The sequence below is a fragment of the Chelonoidis abingdonii genome, chromosome 9 (genome assembly GCF_003597395.2).
Source record: "Chelonoidis abingdonii isolate Lonesome George chromosome 9, CheloAbing_2.0, whole genome shotgun sequence".
In the NCBI taxonomy this organism is placed as follows: domain Eukaryota; kingdom Metazoa; phylum Chordata; order Testudines; family Testudinidae; genus Chelonoidis; species Chelonoidis abingdonii.
Genome location: NC_133777.1, coordinates 25,657,684 through 25,679,267, shown reverse-complemented (window position 1 = coordinate 25,679,267; position 21,584 = coordinate 25,657,684). Strand labels below are relative to the sequence as shown.

The 21,584-nt window shown below is 46.1% G+C and overlaps 1 protein-coding gene across 2 annotated transcripts in view; it reads left to right on the top strand.

The window, feature by feature from the left end:
• ABAT (4-aminobutyrate aminotransferase) overlaps positions 1 to 21,584 on the top strand; it is a 164,268-nt gene that overhangs the window by 19,807 nt on the left and 122,877 nt on the right. The window contains exon 1 of one of the 2 annotated variants that reach the window (XM_032769067.2): positions 20,686 to 20,736. The exons of the other annotated variant lie outside the window; for it this stretch is intronic. The gene's annotated coding sequence lies outside the window, so the exon portion shown is untranslated. Of the gene's footprint in view, positions 1 to 20,685; positions 20,737 to 21,584 lie in introns of those variants that run through there. 2 annotated transcript variants of the gene reach the window in all.

The following is a 21,584-nucleotide window of genomic DNA, read 5'->3' as shown; positions in this document are numbered from 1 at the left end:
ACAGTATTTTCCCACAAGCCACTGAAAAGCTTTTGTTTTTCCATGCCTACATTTAATTGACCGTTCACCATAATTCCCACTCCCTGCTCTGACCGACTAAGACGTGTAACAGGATTTCAAGGGAAGGGGAGACAGTGCCATCATTTTTGACATTTAAATTAGTAGAATAGATAAACATTACTAGGAGAATGTATTGCGGGGATCAGTCCTATATTAGCAGGGAATTGGACAGCCTGACCAAATAGGCCATCTCCATTTCTAACTGCTATGAATCTATAATTAAAATAGGTATTTTACGCATGTGGACACACTTCTCAAAGCTTCAGTTATTGCCATGTTGTGTGGAACGCAGACTGTTCTCTTGGGAAGGGGGAATCTCTTGTCAGCCATTGTATACCTGATCTGTCAGTCTGCAACCATGGGAGAAAGGGTGTTTACTTTCAGAAATGGGAAATATCTTCTGTGGCTGTTGAGATCTACTGGGCTTGGGTTTTGTCTTAAGAGCAAATGTGTAATTAAAGGCATTGAATACATTCTTATTTTCGTATCAAACTGGAACTTGATATATACCTTGGTAAACTGGGATATAGGCTACTGTGTATAAAGAGCAGCAGACAGTTACCAAAATCTTAGGGTATGCAGGGGCTAGGATGACCCATCCCTGCTACGTGTGCTTGAAAACTCCAATCTTGCATGTTAAGTTTGTTTAGTGTAGAATTGAATTGATGCATTTAATCTTTTGTCTTCCTGTGACTTATTAAAGAGTTAAACTCTCCTGCTGCAAAAATAATATATGAACTGATGTTGCATTATAAACATTGATACTGATGTCGTAAGAGGAAATGAAGAAGAGTGCAGGAAATAACCTCCCAGCTCATTATCTGGACTCTGATGGGGATTGCTATTATGACAGTATATTAAATTGGCTGGAAATGTGGTAGATTAAAAATGAAAATAACTGCCCAAAGTTTAGTAGACATGAATGTGCTGCTTTTAAAAGAGTTAGGGGCTAAAAAGAAACTAAAATATGAGCTGGGCTATTTCATGTTTGCCTACTCCATGCATCTTGTAATTCTCCCACCCACAAACAAGACCATTTATTCCCATTTTTCATCAGATTTGTTAGCAGTTGTAATAATAGCTTAATTATTTTGTCAAAATGTACTGCAGACCACTTACAATTACACTATGATCATTAAACTACACTTGTCAAGTAAGTGAATACATTGCAGTTTAGATTTAGTTGCCAAGCCTTTTTCTTTGTTCCCTTGCTGATTTGCAGTATTTGCTGATTTCCACTGAGTCTTCCAGATATTTTTGAGGTTCTGCGCTGTGGCCGAGAGTTGGTGAGATACTTAAGCTCATGAGTAATGTTAAACATGAGTAGTCTCATTTATCTCATTGAGACTATTCATATGCTTAAAGTTGCACATGAGCTTAAGTACTTTATTGAATTAGATCAATGTTAATTTAATTCTGTTGTCCAAGCAGTCTCATCAGCTGGAGTCTGGAGATGGTTGTTGAGGTTTTCAAAACAGTTTAGGGGTTTAGACACATTTTCCTTTAAATTTATTAGAACATCTGTGTCTAGCTTTGAAAATCTCAAGCTGAATGCTGCAAGGTTTGCTTCAGCCTAATTCTGACTAACGAGCAATGATGAAATAATGTTGAGTGTATAGGTATGCGAGACCCTACCTGACTTCTGTGTAGCCCCTTAGTTCCTTCTTTCACACTATTTAACCATTTTTTAAAAAAGGTTTGACTTCTCTCCTCTTTGATGTGAATTTAAGTAGCTAGTGTCTAAACAGCTTTGACACTCACAACTCCAAATTAGTCCTAAAACGGAGACTGGGACACTGGTTTTGCTTGTCTGAGTGAATTATATCATATAGCTGATACTTGAGTGACACTATGCAAACCTGTCCCTGCCATGCATACATACAGGCGTCCATCCCTCAAATTTGTTAGAAAATAACAGGTTCCTAGTGGTGTATTGAGGTTGATTGCACTGAATATCCAGCATTCACGATGCTTATTTTCTCTTCAGAGAGGACAGTTGTGTCCTGAAAATTTGGTTTAGCTTCAAAGTTTGAAAGAGTTTAGTAGTATGGGACACAGTCTTTTAGTCAGCCATAAATGGAAGAGGGCATTTTTCACCACTGTGGCTATTTGGATATCCACTGAAACTGAGTAATCAAACGCTGGTTTTGTTTTTTTTTCCTCCCACTCCATTTTCTGATGTGCCTTTCTCTGAGGTTATCCCGTCGCTTTTGTCCAAATAAGGTTCCAGCTCTTCTCCCCAGTTTCTACTTGCTAGAAAATTGCATGCTGTTTACAATAGTAATTCCCATTTGTGAGCTTCAGTAGGTATGTTTTGTTTTTGGTAGCTCTTGCATCAGTGAGTAAAGGAAAAGTGCAACCATCTAAACCTTTAAGTTCTAAAGTGCAAAGAAGTTGGCCTGGCATATTAATTTTTAGCCAGTGTCTGCATTGTTTCATAATTCCCTTCCAGCTACACTGAAAATAGCTTAACTGTAAACTACAGCTACGAAATGATCAAACTAGTTAGGCTAGTTATGGTATTAATTACTACAACAGATAACCGAAGTTTGTGGACTGTTTATAATGATTGGGGACCAAATTTTGCTCTTAGTTATGCATACAAGTTAATTGGCTTAATTAGAGTTGCACATGTGTAATAGAAAGTGGTATTGGGCCATGAGTCCCTCTGCTTGTGATTGTCTGCCACATCACTCCCCATAATTACTCCTGGGGGAATTCTGCGCCACTGCACAATGCAGAATTTTGCAGAAATTAACATGCGCGCAGAATTTCCTTTTCCTCCATAGAAATGGGCTGCAGTGCTGCTAGCTGCCAATAGGGACCACTAGACCTGGCAGAGCCCAGCTCACACATAGAAGACACTGTCGGGGGGAGGGAGAGGAAGCTAGAGGGTTCCTGTCAGTTGCAGTTCCCAGCATGCCCTTAGGGAAGGAGAGGGCAGCATGCAGGAAAGTCTGTGCAAGCCTGGGACCGAGCATCAGTCTGTTTCTCCCTCTAGGTCCCTCGGCTCTGGTTGGGGAGAGGGGCGGATGTCTGGGCTGGGGGGGCCACGGCTGGGCTCTAGGGAGGAGGGGGTGCAGGTGTCTGGGAAAAAGGTAGCTCTGCGTCTGGGCTCGGGGGTGGGGTGCGAGTATCTGGGCCTGGGGACCCCTGTGGCTGAGCTGTGGAGGGGAGGGGATGCGGGTATCTGGGAAAAGGGGGGACCCATGGCTGGGCTCTGGGGGGGAGGGGCTGTGGGTTTCTGGGCTAGGGGGTTGGCCATGGCTGGCCTCTGTGGGGAAGGGTTGTGGGTGTCTGGTTCCCCGGCTGGGCTCTGGTGGGGGGAAGGGGACAGAGAAACAGGAACTGGGTTGTCATAGGGATTTCTTTAACTCTCTACTCCTGGGGGAGTTTTTGTGTCTGTATTTTTACAGACATACTTGCTGACAGGTATTTTGAAATAAATTACCAAAATAATTGAAAATGGCGTTATTATGTAGTGTTATTTTGACAAATAAAATTTACAGAATTTTAACTTTTTGGTGCAGAAAGCCCCAAGGAGTAATCATAATAACTGATCCTATCCCTGATAGGGTGCTGAGGGACAGGAAAGTCCTTAATTAGTGAAGATGAAGACAAATTTATAAGTTATCCAAAGGTGTGTCTTCCTCTCCCTGAAACAGTGACTTGGCTCATGGAGTTAAATAGCTGATGAAGGAAGATAGGGCCATAAAGTTCTGCAATCCCTTTGCTGCAGGAATCTTAAAGGTTTGATTTCCTGTTTCAAGAGCAGTTGTAAATAGAAATGATGGTCTATCTCCTGTTAGTGTACGTGGTGTGCCTCTTTATGGAGGACACCTGTGGTGGTGTGGGCTTTGATTAAGTATAATCAAATCACTCTGATTGTACTAGTTGTCACTATGGGCTTGGCTACACTTGCAGGTGTGCAGCGCTGGGAGTTACAGCTGTCTTCGTACAGTTGTGTAGGGAAAGCGCTGGAGTACCAGTGCTGCAGTGTGGCCACATTTGCAGCATTTGCAGCGGTGCTGGGAGTGGTGCGTTATGGGCAGCTATCCCACAGAGCACCTTGTCCCATTTTGGCGCCGTAGGTTGTGGGAAGGGGGCGGAGGGGCCGGGTCATTCTGCTTCCTGTCCCAACCCCCTGTGATACATCACTTCACATCCCAGCAATCCCTGTTTTTCTGTCCACGTTTGGTGCCTTCTTGACTGTCTCAACGGTTTCTGTGCAGCGCGATTTCTGTGGGAAATGGAACCTGAACTGCTGAGGAGTATGCTGACGAGTCTCGCCAGCACATCACGTTTGGAGTTTGAGCTGTTTCTTAGATCCAAAGTGATGAGGAGTCTTGACGATGATAGCTGAGTTGCTGACGCGTACGACACTAAATCCTTCTGCATCACGGAAATGCTCAGCACTGTGGAATGCCGCTTTTGGCTCGGGAAACAAGCACTGAGTGGTGGGATCACATCGTCATGGAAGTCTGGATGACGAGCAGTGGCTGCAGAACTTTCGGAGAGAAAAGCCACTTTCATGGGACTGTGTGCTGAGCTTGCCCCTCACCCTGCGGTGCAAGGACACAAGATTGAGAGCTGCCTGTCCGGTGGAGAAGCAGTGGCTATGCAGTTGGGAAGCTGGCAACTCCAGACAGCTACCAGATCGGGTCAGGAACTAGTTTGGAGTGGAAAGTTGACGTGGAATCAATTTGATGCAAGTTGCAGGCCATTAATTGCATCCTGCTAAGAAGAACCGTGACTCGGGAAACGTGCAGACATTGTGATGGCTGTGCACAAATGGGTTCCCTAACTGTGGAGGGGCAATAGATGGGACGCATAATCCTATTTTGGCACCACCCCACTAGCATCTGAGTAACGTTAATGGAAGGTTTTCTCTATGGTTCTCAAGGGCCTGTGATCACCTGGGCGTTTCATTGACATTAACACAGGTGGCCTGGAAAGGTGCATGATGCACGCACTTTCGAACACTGGCCTGTTTCAGGAAGCTGCAGGCAGGGACTTCTCCCCAGACCAGAAGATCACAGTAGGGGACTTTGAAGTGGTCCATTGTGATCCTTGGAGACCCACTTACCCATTAATGCCTGGCTCATGAACTGTATACAGGGAAGCTTGACAGGAGCAAGGACCGGTTCAACTATAGGCTGAGCGGTGCTGAATGACTGTGGAGTGTGCTTTTGGGCTGTTTAAAAAGGGCTCTGGCAATCTCTGTATGGGAAGCTAGACTTGGGGAAAAGCAGCATCCCTGCAGTTATATCCGTGTGCGTAGCCCTTCATAAATATTTGTGAAGGGAAGGGTGAAACATTAAGTCAAGCATGGACCTCTGAGGTTCAACGCCTGAGGCTGAATTTGCACAGCCAGAGAGCAGAGAGGCCCAGCACAGGGCTTCAAGGATCAGGGATGCTTGAGGAAGGAATTTTGAGGCTGAAAACCAACAGTAATATTTGGTGGTTGCACGGGAGTGAAGTGCAGTGTTACAATGTTAGTAGGAATCTGTTTTCCTAAGCTGACTTGCAGTGCCTGTTTCTTTTCCTGGGCTAAGGTATCTTGACTTTCTGCAACAATAAAGATGTTTTCAAAGCCAAGAGTTCATTTATTCAAAAGAAAATAATTATATGAACAGACACACAACAATTTTGGGAACCTAAAAGGGCAGGGGGGTGTTGTGGGGAACTGTTACAGTCACAGGTTTGAATATGTCCTGTCCTGGAGTGCTGTGCAATGACGCTAGCACTTCAGGATGCCTATACTGCAGGTGATGGGGGTTGAGTGCAGAGGATAAGGGTTGTAGTTTCTCAGGGCTGGTTGGTGGAACTTACAGTGTTGGAGCAGCTGTGGTGGTAAGAACCTGAATTGCTGGGGAAGGGGTTTTGAGCTGACATTGGGCACAAGGGAAAAGAGCTTTGGGACGGGGGCGGGGCTGGCGCAGTAAGTGCTCTGCCTGCATGGCTAACGACTCCTGGATAGAGTCCGCTTGACTCGCCAAGATGCTTATGCAGCTGCTTGTGCTTTCTTCTGGCCGCTGCGTTTTTGGCGATCCTGCTTTCCTTTCCCTCCAGTCCTGCCTTTTTGATTCTCTCTGGCAGAGTGATCGTAACTGCCTGCAGCAGGTCGACTTTGCTTTTTCGCGCTTCTTCGGGGTTTTGGAGTCTTTGAGCTGTTTGATAAACGGGCAGCCGAGAACTCAAGGTTGCTTGTGGAAAGAAAAAAGACAACACTTAACAGAGGCAGCATTGTTTATATCTCAGACAGTTATTCCAGACAGTGCAGGAGTTTACAATCATTCACTCTTAGCATAATGTTCCCATATCAAAGACAGTGCACGAACCCACAGGAGCCCAAAATGGTGATAAGAGGGACTCATTGCTTCAGGCTGTACTGGGGTTTTCTGTGCGTTGGGACAAAGCAACAGCGAAGGGTGACCTACACTGAAGCACTCTCCAACTTTTTCACAGGAGTTGATCCTGGAAGATATCGTGCTGTGCGGGGTCACTGGGAAGAACGGGAGGATTTACAGAATGCAGATTCCGCCTGGCCCTATGGCAGCTTGTCTGTGTGCAGCAATGGTCCTCCCCACCCTCGACGGCACAGTGGCGCGGATGCGTTAGCCTGATGGACAAGGCCCACAGTGGCCTCCCAATCACTGTGCAAGCGCATTGCCCTGTGCTCTGCTGAAACTTTTTGAAGAGATTTGGTAATCAGCCTGGTAATGTGATAGACCACATAATGGGCTATTTCCACAATCTAGCTGCAATGGCGTGCAGCCCTAACCTCCCTGCCTCTCCCAAAACATTTTCATCCTGAAAATAAAACGCTTACTGGAACGCCGCACTCTGCTTGCTTTCTTACACAAGTACGGTGCTGCATGGATGCTTTCTTCCTGGCTTGAAAAAGCTACTGTCATGCCTCCTGGGACTGGGGTGTCTCCCCCCCCAATACCCTCACTCTCGGTTTCTTCCTCCCCTCCTCTTGCTCCTCCTGTCCCCCCTCCCGAAGTGTCCATTGTGTCCTCGATTGGCGGTGGGGTCACCCCCAAGTATCGCGTCCAGCTCTTTGTAAAAATGGCAGGTCGTGGGAGCAGCGCCGGAGCGGTGGTTTCCTTTGCGGGCTTTGCAATAGGCACTCCTCAGCTCCTTCGCTTTACCCCTGCACTGCAGTGTGTCCTGGTCATGGCGCCTTTCCAGCATGGCCCTTGATATCTGCCCATAGGTATCGTAATTACTACGGCTGGAGCGCAGCTGGGACTGCACAACTTCCTCTCCTCAAACACTGATGAGGCCCAGCAACTCGCCATTGCTCCATTCTGGGGCTCGTTTGGCGCATAGAGGAATTGTCACCTGGAAAGATTCACTGTTTGCAGTCCACACCTGGCTGAGGAAACAGGAAGGGGATTTTTACAATTTTAAAATTCCCAGGGCATTTAAAGGGCAGGTCACCTGAGGCCAGGGCAGTAGAGTTCGTACTGATGAGCAGAGTGGCTGAACAGGCATTCTGGGATACCTCCAAATACCTCGAGGCCAATAACAGTGCTTTTGGTGGCCACTCTGGTGGAGCAGCGCTGCATCACCAGTGCTGCAGTCGTTGTTATTCCCCAGGCAGAGGTGGAGTACAGCCAGCACTGTAGCCAGGGAGATACAGTGCTGGATGTGCCTTACAAGTGTGGACGGTGAGGCAGTTGCAGTGCTGTAAAGCCACCACCAGCGCTGCAACTCTCCAGTGTAGCCAAGGCCAAAGTAAATGTTGACTTGATACTCCAGTGAAAACAAGATGCTCCATTCCTTTTCAAGGACTGCAACCATTTTAAATGAGTGACATTTCCTCCTCAAGAAGTTTGGAGTTCTCAGGGCTTACTTTTTAGTCTCTTAGCAAGTCAGTGTTTTAAATTATGAACAGAATATGGTGGTGAATGTCCAGTTTGTTTTGCCCTTTACTGCTTGATGCTGATACGTTCTATTTCTATTTCTTGAAGGCATATGTGACATTTATGTTTTTGACATTTTGTCTACCCCCTAGGAGCTGCTATGTCTGGGTATTCTGTTTTTCTCGAGTGTTAAAGTTCTGTGCATTGTATGGAACATTTTGTGTTTCCTAACAGGTCTCCAGCTGTTTCTTTCTAATATGTCGGAGCCACTGCCTATTGAAGGCGTATACAATAAATCATTTTCTTTGCCAGTATGTCTGGTCACTTATAGTAAAACCATGTGTCTGTAAATATTACAGCAATAAGTAATATGACTAGACCTTATATTACTGGGGGTACAAATAACCAGTCTTCATAGTTATCTTGTGCTTTCATTTGCTGCTGTGCACCAATCTTTCTAGATCTTGATCCTTTTCCTTTTAGCACGTGCGTCTCGTGATAATCCACTGAAACTGGTGCACATATGAAAGAATACATTTGATAGAAAAGTTTGCTTTTGAATAAGAACGTAATATGTAGAAGGATCAGTTCAAAAGAGCAGAAAATGTACTATAAGTTTTCCTTGGAAAAATCCAATGTGCTGTTTTGAGATTGCACTACTACTTTCGTTGGTTGGCTGTGTTCTTTCCTTAGGTATATCTCCAATTATTTATTTATCTCCTAGAACTGGAAGGGACCTCGAAAGGTCATCAAGTCCAGCCCCCTGCCTTCACTAGCAGGACCAAGTACTGATTTTTGCCCCAGATCCCTAAGTGGCCCCCTCAAGGACTGAACTCATAACCCTGGGTTTAGCAGGCCAATGCTCAAACTACTGAGCTATCCCTCCCCCAACTTATTACCAACATTAGTCCTGATGAGTTAGTGTTGAAGTCAATGGCTGGGTTGTGTTATGACCCATATTTTTGTTGCAATCATGAAAAGAATGATAGTCCTGTTAGATTATTGGACTGGATCTCAGCATATCTGAGTTCAGTTCCTTGCTCTGCCACAGACTTTCTGTGTGACCTTGGATATGTTGTTTAATATCTCATGCATTAAATATGGGGGTGATAATGCTTCCTGTCCTCACAGGGTCGTTAAGGATACATTTGTTAATGTCTGTGAGATGTTCAAATATTATGGTGATGGGGAAGCCTAAGCATCTAGATGGATATTGATGTAGAAAATTTATGTGGTAAAGTGTACAGTGGCGGGGGGGGGGGGAAGGATTCAGAACACCACACCTTTCAGAACATACATTCCAGCTTGAGATGGGTAGGAAGATATAATTTAGTCTTTACATTGACACTTTTGGTGCAGGAATTACAAAATCGGTCTCTAGTGTTGAATTCGATGGTGATATTTTTGGAGCAGGGGGCCGTGATTTATACAGTGCCTAGCACAACGGAGTCCCTATCCTGACTGGGGCCTCTGGGTCCTACTGCAATGTAAATAATAATAATAATAATTAATAAATTATTATTACTATAATGCTTTGAGTTTTGATAGCACGTCCTAGCCAAGGATTTCAAATTGCCTTATAAACCTTAGTGAATTCAGCTATACCTCATCAAGCAGAGTGTTTGCCACCGGTGATGTAATATCTCCATAATACTGCCAAAATATTGGGACAAATGGCGTCCTGACCATACATCTGTTGAGACGCGGGACAAACAACTGAATATCAGGACAGTCCCAATTTTATCGGGATGTCTGGTCACCCTAACTTATATTAATAATAATATATGGGATAACTGATATGTTTAAACAGATATTCAACTAAGAAATCTGCATTCAGCCCTAGAATAAATGGGGTAAGGGATTAACATCAATATTTAATCCAAATCATCTTGAACGCCTGTAATCTGTGGATTGCTTGGTATACTTCTAGCAAATGACTGACATTTGTGATACCACTGATAGATTCCAAGGCCTGAAGGGAGCATTGTGATCATGTCGTCTTACCTTCCTGTATAAAACAGGCCAGAGAACATTCCCAAAATAATTCCTAGAGTATATTTTTTAGAAAAATATCCAATCTTATTTTAAAATTGCCAGTGATAGAGAAGCTGCCACGACCCTTGGTATATTGTTCCAATAGTTAATCACCCTTCTTGTTAAAAATTTACATGTTATTACCAGTCTGAATTTGTCTAGCTTGAAATTCCAGCCATTGGATCATGTCTTACCTTTCTCTGCTAGATTGAGAAGCCCGTTATCAAATGTTCGTTCCCGATGTAGTTACCTATAGACTGTAATCAAGTCCTGCCTTAACCTTCCCTTTAAGATAAATAGCTTGAGCCCCTGAGTCTACCATTATAAAGCGTGTTTTCTAATCCTTTGATTATTCTTGTGGCTTCTTCTCTGAACCCTCTCCAATTTATCAGCATCGTTCTTGAATTGTGGGCAACGGAACTGGATGCAGTATTCCTGCAGCAGTTGCACCAGTGCCAAATACAGAGAGATAACATAACCTCTCTACTCCTGCTTGAGATTCCCACAGTTATGCATTCTTTTGGCCACAGTGTCTCACTGGGAGCTCATGTTCAGCTGATTTATCCATCAGAACCCCAAAATAGTTTTCAGATTCTCTGCTTCACTGAATAGTAAATAGTCAAAGGTTATGAGATGTGGTATACCTTTAATATTATTTTGTGACGTTAAAGAAAATCCCATATGTACAGTACACACGTGCATATATGCACAAAAGGTTGATCACTTTCCAGTGATTTCCATGGAGGGATGGAGTGGCATGCTACCCCTGTGATGTGATATCACCACTCTCTGCTTTTCCTGGCTCCATGTATACCCTGTCACAGATTTCCCAGAGTGGAGCACAGGCTGATCCATTTTCTAAGTTACCATGTCTTGCTCAGTGTTTAGACTTCCACATGGTATAGGCAACATAGCAGGGATCTATGCTGCCTCCGTCTGTGTTCCCTCCCTGGCTGCTACCAAGGAGCCACTTGAGGTCCCAGGAAATGGTTGCATGGCCAAGGAGAGGGGAGCAACAGCCTCCCCTGGCTCTGTGCGAAGGGAGTTCTCTTCCTTATAAGTGTCAGTATTCCTACTGGCAGTGAGTCCGGATGTTGTCAGTTGGCCATTTATTACAAGAGGTCTTGAGAAAGGAATTAAAGAACAGTGTAGTGATATTTGAATCATGCACGGTATACAGTTTAATTCCTCTTCTTCTTGAATCCATTTCTGTGGTTTTCTTCCCTTCTAATATTGCATGTGTCTAAGTGTAGTGAGGCTGAGTGGCCTCCCTCCAACTGGGAGAGTGAGGGAGCGTTACATGCCCCTTGGAGGGTGGAGCCTAGATCGCCCTGCCCCCATCGCCAGAAGTACTGGGGCATGTCTGGGAGCGTAAGAGGCCGGCCCTGCAGCACAGTTGGGGGAGAGCCTGCAATGAGGACGACGCTCGGCCTGTTCTCCAGGGGCCCCAAGAGGAGCCTGCACCTGGCTGTTCCCAATCCCCAGATGTGGACGATGACTGGCCCGGAGTACCCACTGCAGTTTACCCTGAAGAGCTGGAAGGGACCTGGAGGCTGCAGGTACCAAACCCCAGAGAGGCAGGAAGTAGCCCAGGGGCAGCCACGGAGCAGCTGACTGCAGAGCCCAGCGAGGCTCAGTCGGCGTGTTGCTTCTGGATCCCCACCGACACAGGGGCAGCCAATCCTGCCCCTGCCAAGGCCCTGGGTTGGGACACAGTGGAGTACGGTGGGCCTGTGTCCCCCTGCCACCCTACCCCGGTTGGCTGACCCCCTACACGATACAAGGAGGCTCTAGCCCAGGACAGGAGCTCCCTTACCACTCACCTTTAGAGACTGTTTGTTTGCTGGCTGCCTGAGCTCCACTGATAGACTGTAGTTAAGGGCTGACTACTTGAGCCACTCCAGTCCAGGCTAAAGCCCAGTATTGATTATTAACCATGCAGCCCTATTGGGACTTTTGCCTGTCCTACAGTCTCTGGTCCTGACCTCACAGGACTAGCTTGAGTGACCTCCCTCTGACCGAGAGTGAGGGAGCATTACACTAAGCATTGCATTAATGCAGGGGTCCCCAAAGTGGTGCCCGACAAGCGACGTCATCGAGAGGCTGAAATTCGGTGGCATTTTGGCAGATGCTCAACTGCTGGCACAGTCCTTCATCTGGCACCTGCCAGATGAAAAGGTTGGGGACCACTGCATTAATGCAAAGCAGCTGGACTTGGCTACCTAGAGCTGTTAGAAAACTCTCTTGCTGAGACATAGTGTGAAGCAACCAAGACTGGATTTTGCTTGCATTTCATTCTGGTGTGGCACTGCAGCAGGTATGGCTCGATGACCCTGCATTATTCCATAGTGGTTAGGCATTCATGACAGCTTGAATCACTGTAATGTGCTGCTTACTGAACTGGGTAAGTCACTATCTCCCTTGTAATAATTACAGATTTCCTCTGTGATTTTTCTCCTATTTGTTACCACAGCAACCATGTAATAGCTCAGCTGAAGAGCTGTCACAGTGATTTAGAACTGAAATAGCTTATCCTTTTACTGCACACTGGTTCATCTTTCCTCTTGTTTCCTCCCCTGCCCCCTTGCAGCCATGGCAACCCATCAGTGGCATTCAAGTCTGCTGTGTTTCTCGGTGCAACTAGCAAGACAGCCAGCTCTTGGTTTTTGTTACTGTTGCTACATAGTCACTGCTTTTATTGTGTGCATATGTATTTCTCTTTAATGCCACAGTTCAGAGAATGAATCACCATGGGGAGATGAAAGTACATTGCATCATGATGGCTAATTATATAGACATACACGCATTCATGCATGCATGCTCACTGTGCAGGATATCAAGGAAACAAATATAAGACTAGATATTTTGTAGGAATCGTGTTCCCCGATATTACAGCTGTGGCATTATAAACCAGAGCACAAGTGATGCCTTACAGAGCTAATCTTTAGAGACACTAGCTATTTTTTAATCCCACAGTTATAAGGAAGATACAGTATTTGGAAACTAGGAGGTCATTAGAAACAAATACATTCCAGTTCAAGATCTGTCACTACTTTATTTCTGGACAAGAACATTCATTGAGTAGATTTTGAATCTTATACAGATGTTAGTTAAAGTACTACCCTATGTGTTAAGTGACAGAGCAGGTACCCTCTACGTGGTCATGTGGCCTTTTTTTGAACTGAATTGGCTATCTTTCTCCCCAGCCTCACTCAGCCTGGGTTTAGATTGAGCACTGGCAATTTGTAAGAGCTAGATGCATTAAAATAGATGGCTGTTTTTTCTCTTCAGTTGAACTGCAGAGTTAATGTTAGATTCTTTTCTCTGATGGCTCTTTGGTCTTATGGCAGTTACTGAAGGGAGCTGACATCAATGATATTTCTTAACAATGCAGTTAGCAGCAGCTGCTTTAAAAGGAATAAAAGGGAAGTACAACTTAAACTTACATATTTTCAACCAAGCAATGTAAGTGTCATGAACTTTGTTTACTTTGAATGCTTTTTACAAAATGACAAATTGAAGGATTTAATTACTAAGAAGAAAATTTGTTGTTGAAAGGTGGGTGTGTGTATATAAGTATTTAGATATTCATAGAATCATAGAAGATTAGGGTTGGAGGAGACCTCAGGAGGTCATCTAGTCCAATCCCCTGCTCAAAGCAGGACCAACACCAACTAAATCATCCCAGCCAGGGTTTTGTCAAGCCGGGTCATAAAAATCTCTAAGGATGGAGATTTCACCACCCTCCTAGTGAAACAGTGTTTTCTAATATCCAACCTAGACCTTCTCTACTGTAATTTGAGACCATTGGTTCTTGTTCTGTCATCTGCCACCGCTGAGAATAGCCTAGCTCCATCCTCTTTGAAACCCCGCTTCAGGTACTTGAGGACTGCTGTCAAATCCTCCCTCACTCTTCTCTTCTGCAGATTAAACAAGACCAGTTCCCTCAGCCTCTCCTTGTAAGTCATGTGCCCCAGCACCTTTTGTTGCCCTCTACTGGATGTGCTCCAATTTGTCCACAATCTTTCTGTAATGGGAGGCCCAAAACTGGACACAATACTCCAGATGTGGCCTCACCAGTGCCAAATAGAGGAGAATAATCACTTCCCTCAATCTGCTGACAATGCTCCTACTAATGCAGCCAATATGCTGTTAACCTACTTGGCAACAAGGGCACACTGGTGACTCATATCCAGCTTCTCATCCACTGTAATCCCCAAGTCCTTTTCTGCAGAACTGCTGCCTAGCCATTCGGTCCCTAGTCTGTAGCAATGCATGGAATTCTTCCTTCCTAAGTGTAGGACTCTGGCCTTGTCCTTGTTGAACCTCATCAGATTTCTTTTAGCCCAATCCTCCAATTTGTCTAGGTCATTCTGGACCCTATCCCTATCCTCCAGTGTATCTACCTCTCTCCCCAACTTAGTATCATCTGCGAATTTGCTGAGGTTGCAATCCATCCCATCATCAGATAATTAATAAAGATATTGAACAAAACTGACCCCGGGACTGACCCCTGGGGCACTCTGATACCGGCTGCCAACTAGACACTGCCCCTTGAGCCCGACAATCTAGCCAGTTTTCTATCCGCCTTATAGTCCATTCATCCAATCCATATTTTTTTAACTTGCTGGCAAGAATACTCTGGCAGACCATATCAAAAGCCTTGCTAAAGTCAAGATATCATGTTCACTGCTTTCCCCATATCCACAGATCCAGTTATCTCATCACAGAATGCAATCGGGTTGGTCAGGCATGACTTGCCCTTGGTGAATCCACGTTGACTGTTCCTGAACACCTTCCTCTACTCCAAGTGCTTTAAAATGGTTTCCTTGAGGACCAGTCTGTAGTTCCCTGGGTTCTCCTCCTTCCCTTTTTTAAAGAGGGGCACTATATTTGCCATTTTCCAATCATCTGGGACCTTCCCTGATTGCCACGAGTTTTCAAAGATAATGGCCAATGGCTCTGCAATCACATCAGCCAATTCCCTAAGCACCCTCGGATGCATTAGATCTGGACCCATGGACTTGTGCATGTCCAGATTTTGTAAATAGTCCTTAACCTGTTCTTTCACTGCTGAAGGTTGCTCAGCTCCTCTCCATACTGTGTTGCCCAGGACAGCAGTATGGGAGCTGACCTTGTCTGTGAAGACAGAGGCAAAAAAGGTATTGAGTACTTCAGCTTTTTCCACATCATCTGTCACTAGGTTGCCTCCCCCATTCATTAAGGATTCCATACTTTCCCTGACCTTTTTCTTGTTGCTAACATGCCTGTAGAAACCCTTCTTGTTACCCTTAACGTCCTTTGCTGTATTCAAAGGTGTGTCTTTGTACATGTGTGTGTAACTATTTTTTGAAATGTTTGCTAGTCACCTTATAGTTACCATTTGCTTTCCTGTTCCTTCAAATAAAATGAGGGTCACCTTAAGGAAGCTAGAGCTCTCTCTTACATTTCTAATCCTCCCTTCGTAATGTGTGTGGGGGGGGGGATTGTTTTATATGGATTAGTTTTGTCTTCAGGAAACAGAAGAATGAATGACACTTTTACAATCAGTTTTATTTGACAATTTGTATCTTGTTAGTTTCATGATCTCTTAGAAAGCTTAGGTGGATTGTTGGGTTGGTGAACAAATACAGATAAGGTTTAAGCAGATAAACCTTTACTTTAGATTTAGCATACTGGGGGGTTGGAAATAATTGTGAGAAAATTAATCTAAAAGTATGAGTCTGTCATTATGGGGTTGGTTTGTTTGACCCCTTTGAAAACTAGGCTGGATGTTCCTTTTTGTGAAACATCAGAAGCTTCATAATGAGGTTTTAATTTGGGGTATTTTTCCAGTCTTTTTATATGAATAATAATTAAGTGCACAGTTTGATTCAAAATATGCCAGTTAAAGGAAGTATTTGAGAATTAGGATTTGTACATACAGATTAGTAACCAAGGTAATCATTGCAATTTCAATTTTATGCATTTTTAGACATTTTTTTAAATTTGGCTGCTAACAGGGTAATAAGTGTATAGTTTTATGTGTTTTACCAGTCATTTATCCATGAACCTAACACACAGGTTTATGCCAAATATAAGAATAGTCCCACAACTGTAACCAGAACTCACTGAACTTGTGATAAACTGATTCTAAACCCTCAAACATACTTCCCGCATTTGATTCTGTTCCAGTACAGTTTTAGTTCTGTACTTTGATTCTCCAGTGTTTCCTTTGGGAAGGCTGTACTATGCATCAAAGCGGAGAAAGTAATGAGGTTGTCCTCACAAGTGGCGTCAACAGTATGTTAATTAGATCATGTATCTATCATTCAGCTCAAGATTTGAGAAATGAAAAGTTGTTACCATCTTTGGGCTCGAAATCACAGGATGGTAGTTTGTTCAGATTTTTGTTTTAAAATCACCACCCCCTCGCTCAAGGATATATTAATGGAGAATCACTGGATGAGGACACTGGGAGTAGAAGGGGTCCAACTCCACATGCAGCAGTGACTCACAGGTGTAGCAGTAGGAAGTGACCCAGTGCATATCTAATTTCTGTCAGCTGGCACAGCCTGCCGGGGAACTGGGCTTGAGCAACCTCATGTAGAGGAATACGAAGGGCTCAAAAAGTGGAAGTGGGGACACAGCGCAGGAGCAGTGTTTCCCAAACTTGGGATGCTGTTTGTGTAGGGAAAGCCCCTGGCGGGCCAACGGGTTTGTTTACCTGCCGCATCCACAAGTTCGCGGCTTTCCCTGCACAAGCGATGTCCCAGTTTGGGAAACACTGTGCTAGACGATGAGGGCTGGGAGTAAGAATCTGCCTTGGGAAAACTTAAGTATTTGAAGTCAGATCCTGTTTAGCCTAAATCCACTTCTGAATAGAAGTGGCACTATAGTTATATATTTGTAGTCTTCTTCAAGTACTTGTTCACGTCCATTCCACATTAGGGAATGGACCGCGAGCATGAGTGTTGGAAACTTTTTCCCTTAGCGGCTCCTGGCGGTCTGGCGGGGCCCCCGCCAGAGTGGCGCCACTGCGCCATGCATATATATATATACCCCCGCTGGCCCGATCCCCTGCAGTTCCTTCTTACTGTCTGTGGCGGCGTTGGAGCAACCTCTTGCTCTTGTAAGAGAAGCAACCTTAGAGTTGCATCGCTGTTATCAATTAGTTATGTTAGTTAACATTTCATTGTTGTTGGACACTTAATAGATTAGGTGCTGGAAGGATTGCAGCACCCTCTCTGGGCCGTGGGGCATGCCACAGGCCCAAGGATTTAAGGCTTGCGCCATGTGCCGCAAGCCTATGCCTTTAGTGACCCTCACAACTCCTGTCTACGTTGCCTGGGGGAAGCTCACCAAACAGACAAGTGTAAGATTTGCAAGGCCTTTCAGCCGAGAACAAAGAAAGAGAGAGACTTTTGCTTAAAGCAGTGGTTGATGGAGACCGCGCTGCAGCCATTGGGCCCGGAACGCCTGACGCCAGCCCCAGACTACTCAGTGCAGAGTGCCCCGGAGTCGTTAAGAGACCCGGTACCGGCCAAGCACCACAAGCCGTCAGCCTCAGAATGCCAAAGTAGGCCCTGGCACCGCTCATCTTCCCCGGTGCGGCCCAAGGCAAAACCAAAGGAGGGGCACGGACGCTCCCTGCAAAGGAGGCCAATGCTACATCAGGCCCGGGTACTGGGAAGAGCGGGATGGACACTGCACCTACTTCGGCACCAGTGGCACCGAGTCCAGCCATAAGTGAACTCAGTGAGGACGAAGGGCTCGAGGGCATAATAGATCAGCCCTTCACGCCTGACACCTTTGAAGCTGCAAAAGACCTCATCGGATTGGTGGCGAGCCCCCTCCTGGCCAGGGAGAAGCCTCCAGCACCTAAACCAAGGGTGCCGTCAAAGGGAAAGCCGGCAATGGTGCGCCGTTTGAGGACACCGTCCCGGCACTGCTCCCGGTGTTGGCCCCAGTCAAGCTCTGAGTCTGTGGACTCCCAGTTACCCTTCACTCAGAAGGAAGTCTCGGTACCAGAGACGAGTCAACGCATGGGGTTAAGGCATGGCATTCCCTGGTGCCCTTCCGAGACTGGCACCAGGAGGAGACGAGCTGGGAGTCATCAAGGGCTCCCAGAAGGTCCCGGTCTTGGGAGCATCGGTCCCGGTCCCGGTCCAGAGAGCAGCGGTACCAGTGCCGCTCCCGGTCAGCAAGAAGCCGATTGTCAACCTCCTGCCAGCACAGATCGACGGCACCGCTGTGGCCCTCGCGCTCTGCGTCACCAAAGTCCAGCGCTAACTCAGGCCGATATAGCTACCCGCAACGGGCTCTGGACAGCAGGGAACAACAAACTGGTTGGCAACCACAGTGGCAACAAGGTGCTCCCTCCAGGGCTAGCTACCTGATACAGCATTCCCTGCACTGATGCTCTTCCGTAAGGGAGGCTACAGTGTCCAAGCCACCTGCAGCCTCGCCGAGTGAGAGACTGAAGAGTCTGGCACCGTACCCAGTGCCACCCCAAGACCGCCGGCCCCAGCTTGAGCTGGAAGCCCCTCCCCTGGGGGAGAGGGACCAGGGAGACCAGCTGGAGGAAGCTGAGCAGCTGCTAACTTCCTCATCATCCCTGGATGAAGCAGTAGCAGGCACGGCAGTAACAGGACCTTTGCCAATAGACCACAAAGCCCATCAAGAGCTGCTACGTAAGGTGGCCCATAACTTGGGGTTGCAAGCTGAGGAGACGGTTGAGCAGGAGGACCCCATGGTGGATATTCTGAGCCCAGAATGTCCATCCAGAGTAGCCCTCCTGCTCATTAAGACCATTGTCTAATTACACAACTATATGGCAGACCCCGGCATCCAGCGCACCAACAGCCAAAGGTGAGGAGCGCAAGTACTTCACCTAGTCAAAAGAATACAACTTCTTGTTCTGCCACTTGAGCCCATGTTCCCTGATAGCAAACGGTGATAAATGAGAAACGAGAGAGCGCGCTGTGGGCAACAAGCCCCGGCCCCTAAGGCCAAGGAAGCAAAACGCCTAGACCTGTTCGGCAGAAAGGTGTATTCGTCAGGGGGCCTCCAGTTGAGGATTGCTAACCAGCAGGCCATCCTTAACAGGCATAACTTCAACTCCTGGGCGGCAGTGGAGAAGTTTAAGGACAACCTCCCGCACGGCTCCCAACAGGAGTTCACGGTCCTGGTGGAGGAAGGCAAGGCCATAGCGAAAACCTCCCTCCAAGTGTCCTTGGATTCAGCGGACATGGCAGCCAGGACAATCGCGTCAGGCGTCATGCGGCGTGGCTTCAGGAGTTAGGTCTGCCGCTTGAGGTCCAGAATTCGCTCTAGGACCTCCCCTTCGAAGGGTCTGGACTCTTCTCGGACCAGATGGACGCAAAGCTGCATAGCCTCAAGGACTCTAGAGCTACACTCAAGTTGCTGGGTATGCACACTCCGGCAACTCAGAGGAAGCCCTCTAAGCCGCAACCTCCTCCCCAGCACCAGTACCAACCTTGTCTTCGACAGGAGCCTTACCGCAGGTGAGGCGGAGACAACAGAAGGCAGTGCAGTAATAACAACTCGTCCAATAGGCCGGGCCAGAGCCAAGGCCAACATAAATCTCAGCCCGGCTCCGGCAGTGACGGCCCACTCGACCAGAGCACAGGCAGCTTCCACAGCCTTCCTGGCACAGGTCCCGATCCAGGAGATCTGCAGGGCAGCCACCTGGTCTTTGGTGCACACCTTCATGACCCACTACGCGGTCAACCAGCAGGCACGGGAGGACGCGGCAATTGCCAGGGTGGTCCTCCGATCAATTGTTTCGTGACTCCTACCCTCCTCCAAAGGTAAGCTTGTGATTCACCTAATGTGGAATGGAGTGAACAAGCACTTAAAGAAGAAAAGATGGTTACTTACCTTTTCGTAACGGTTGTTCTTCGAGATGTAGTGTTCACGTCCTTTCCACCACACACCTTCCTGCCCCTCTGTCGGAGTCACCAGCAAGAAGGAACTGGAGGGGTCGGGCCAGCGGAGGTATATATGCATGGTGCAGTGGCGCCATGCTGGCAAGGGCTCCGCCAGCCCACTGGGAGCTGCTAAGGGAAAAAGTTTCTGACACTCATGCATGCGGCGTGCGCACACCTAATGTGGAACGGACGTGAACAACGTATCTCGAACAACAGTGATGAGAAGGTAAGTAACCATCTTTTTATGTAGCACCAAGGAGCCCCACTCATGGACTTGTACCTCATTGTGCTAGACACTGAACAAACACAAGACAGACAATCCCTGTTCTAACTGGTGTCCATATTAGTAGTCTTAGCCCCTTTAGTCCTTCCCTGTTTACTATTTAGACTGAACTATACTCTGACTCCCAAAGTTGTCCCTGTAGGTCTGTATGGAAGCTTTAACTGCTATTGCCCTTGCTGTATCTGTTCTGTGGCTAAATAAAGGTCTTCTATGTCCAGGGCTGTCCATTTGGCACCTTGCAACAGGATTACAATTCACTTAAAATATAGATATTAGTTATTATACTTCAGAGGAGAAACTTTTTAAATATAAATAAAACCCAAACATTTTAAATCTGTACTTTCTTGTCACTCTGTTATAAGGGCACAGAAACTGACAACTCTCTTAGATTTTTACTGATGTTCCACTTCCCTATCCCCAAACCCTATCTTGGCTTTTGTGGGATGGAAAGAAATGCTGTTCACATCATAATTCTTCCTCATCACTACTACTCTGTAAGATCCATGAGGCCAGGAGCATCCTTTGGCACAGCTGACCTGCTGCATGGTCTGAGGTGTGCAAGCTCACACATATGCTATTTATTTCCATTATATACACTACTTTAGTGGATTGTTAGTGTTAAGTCTGCATCCTTGTGCTGACACACGCTATATAAGCCTATGTCCTCTCCCTACCAACTCCTTCCTTCTAGACCCTCAGTCTCTGGGTCTCCAGCCTGAGTCCTAACCATCCCTATTTGCACCTTCCCCCCAGGTCCTTGATGTTTCTTGGTCCTTTCTTCCCCCACATAAATACAGATTCTGCCCAGCACACAAACCTGGTTCACTAAAACTTCCAGCAAGTCTAGGCACCACCAGCTTCTATTGAGTGGCTTCTGAGCAGTTAGGAAAGATTGAACACCAGTAGTGGGCTATTTTCCTTGTTCCAGTAGACATGATTTGATCGAGACACAGGATACTTTGTTTTCAATCTAATTACAGAGAAGTATGTGTATTGTTGATAAGGGATATCAGATGATAAAAGGAAAACCCTGTTTATAATTTACATATAGCACAATACTCTCACAACTCCAGCAAACTGCTCCGATCACGTACCCAGTCAGACTGTATTCTTTTGATTTAATGCTACATCCAAGACACTACTCCCACTTCTGCAGTATTTCGGCATTTACGTCTTTCCAACTCACTGTTTATTTTTTTGTGGTAAAGCCGTTACTACACCTCACCTCTCCCACAAAGTGTTATCATTCAGAATAACTCAGGGCTTCAAATTAATGTGTCTGAATTTGGGTTTCAGGCTTTTTTTCCCCCTCGGGCTTTATGTAGACTTGGATTAAAGATGTGATGTTAGATCATATTAACTAACTCAATCTACTGAACACCTTCTTAGGCAATGAGATAT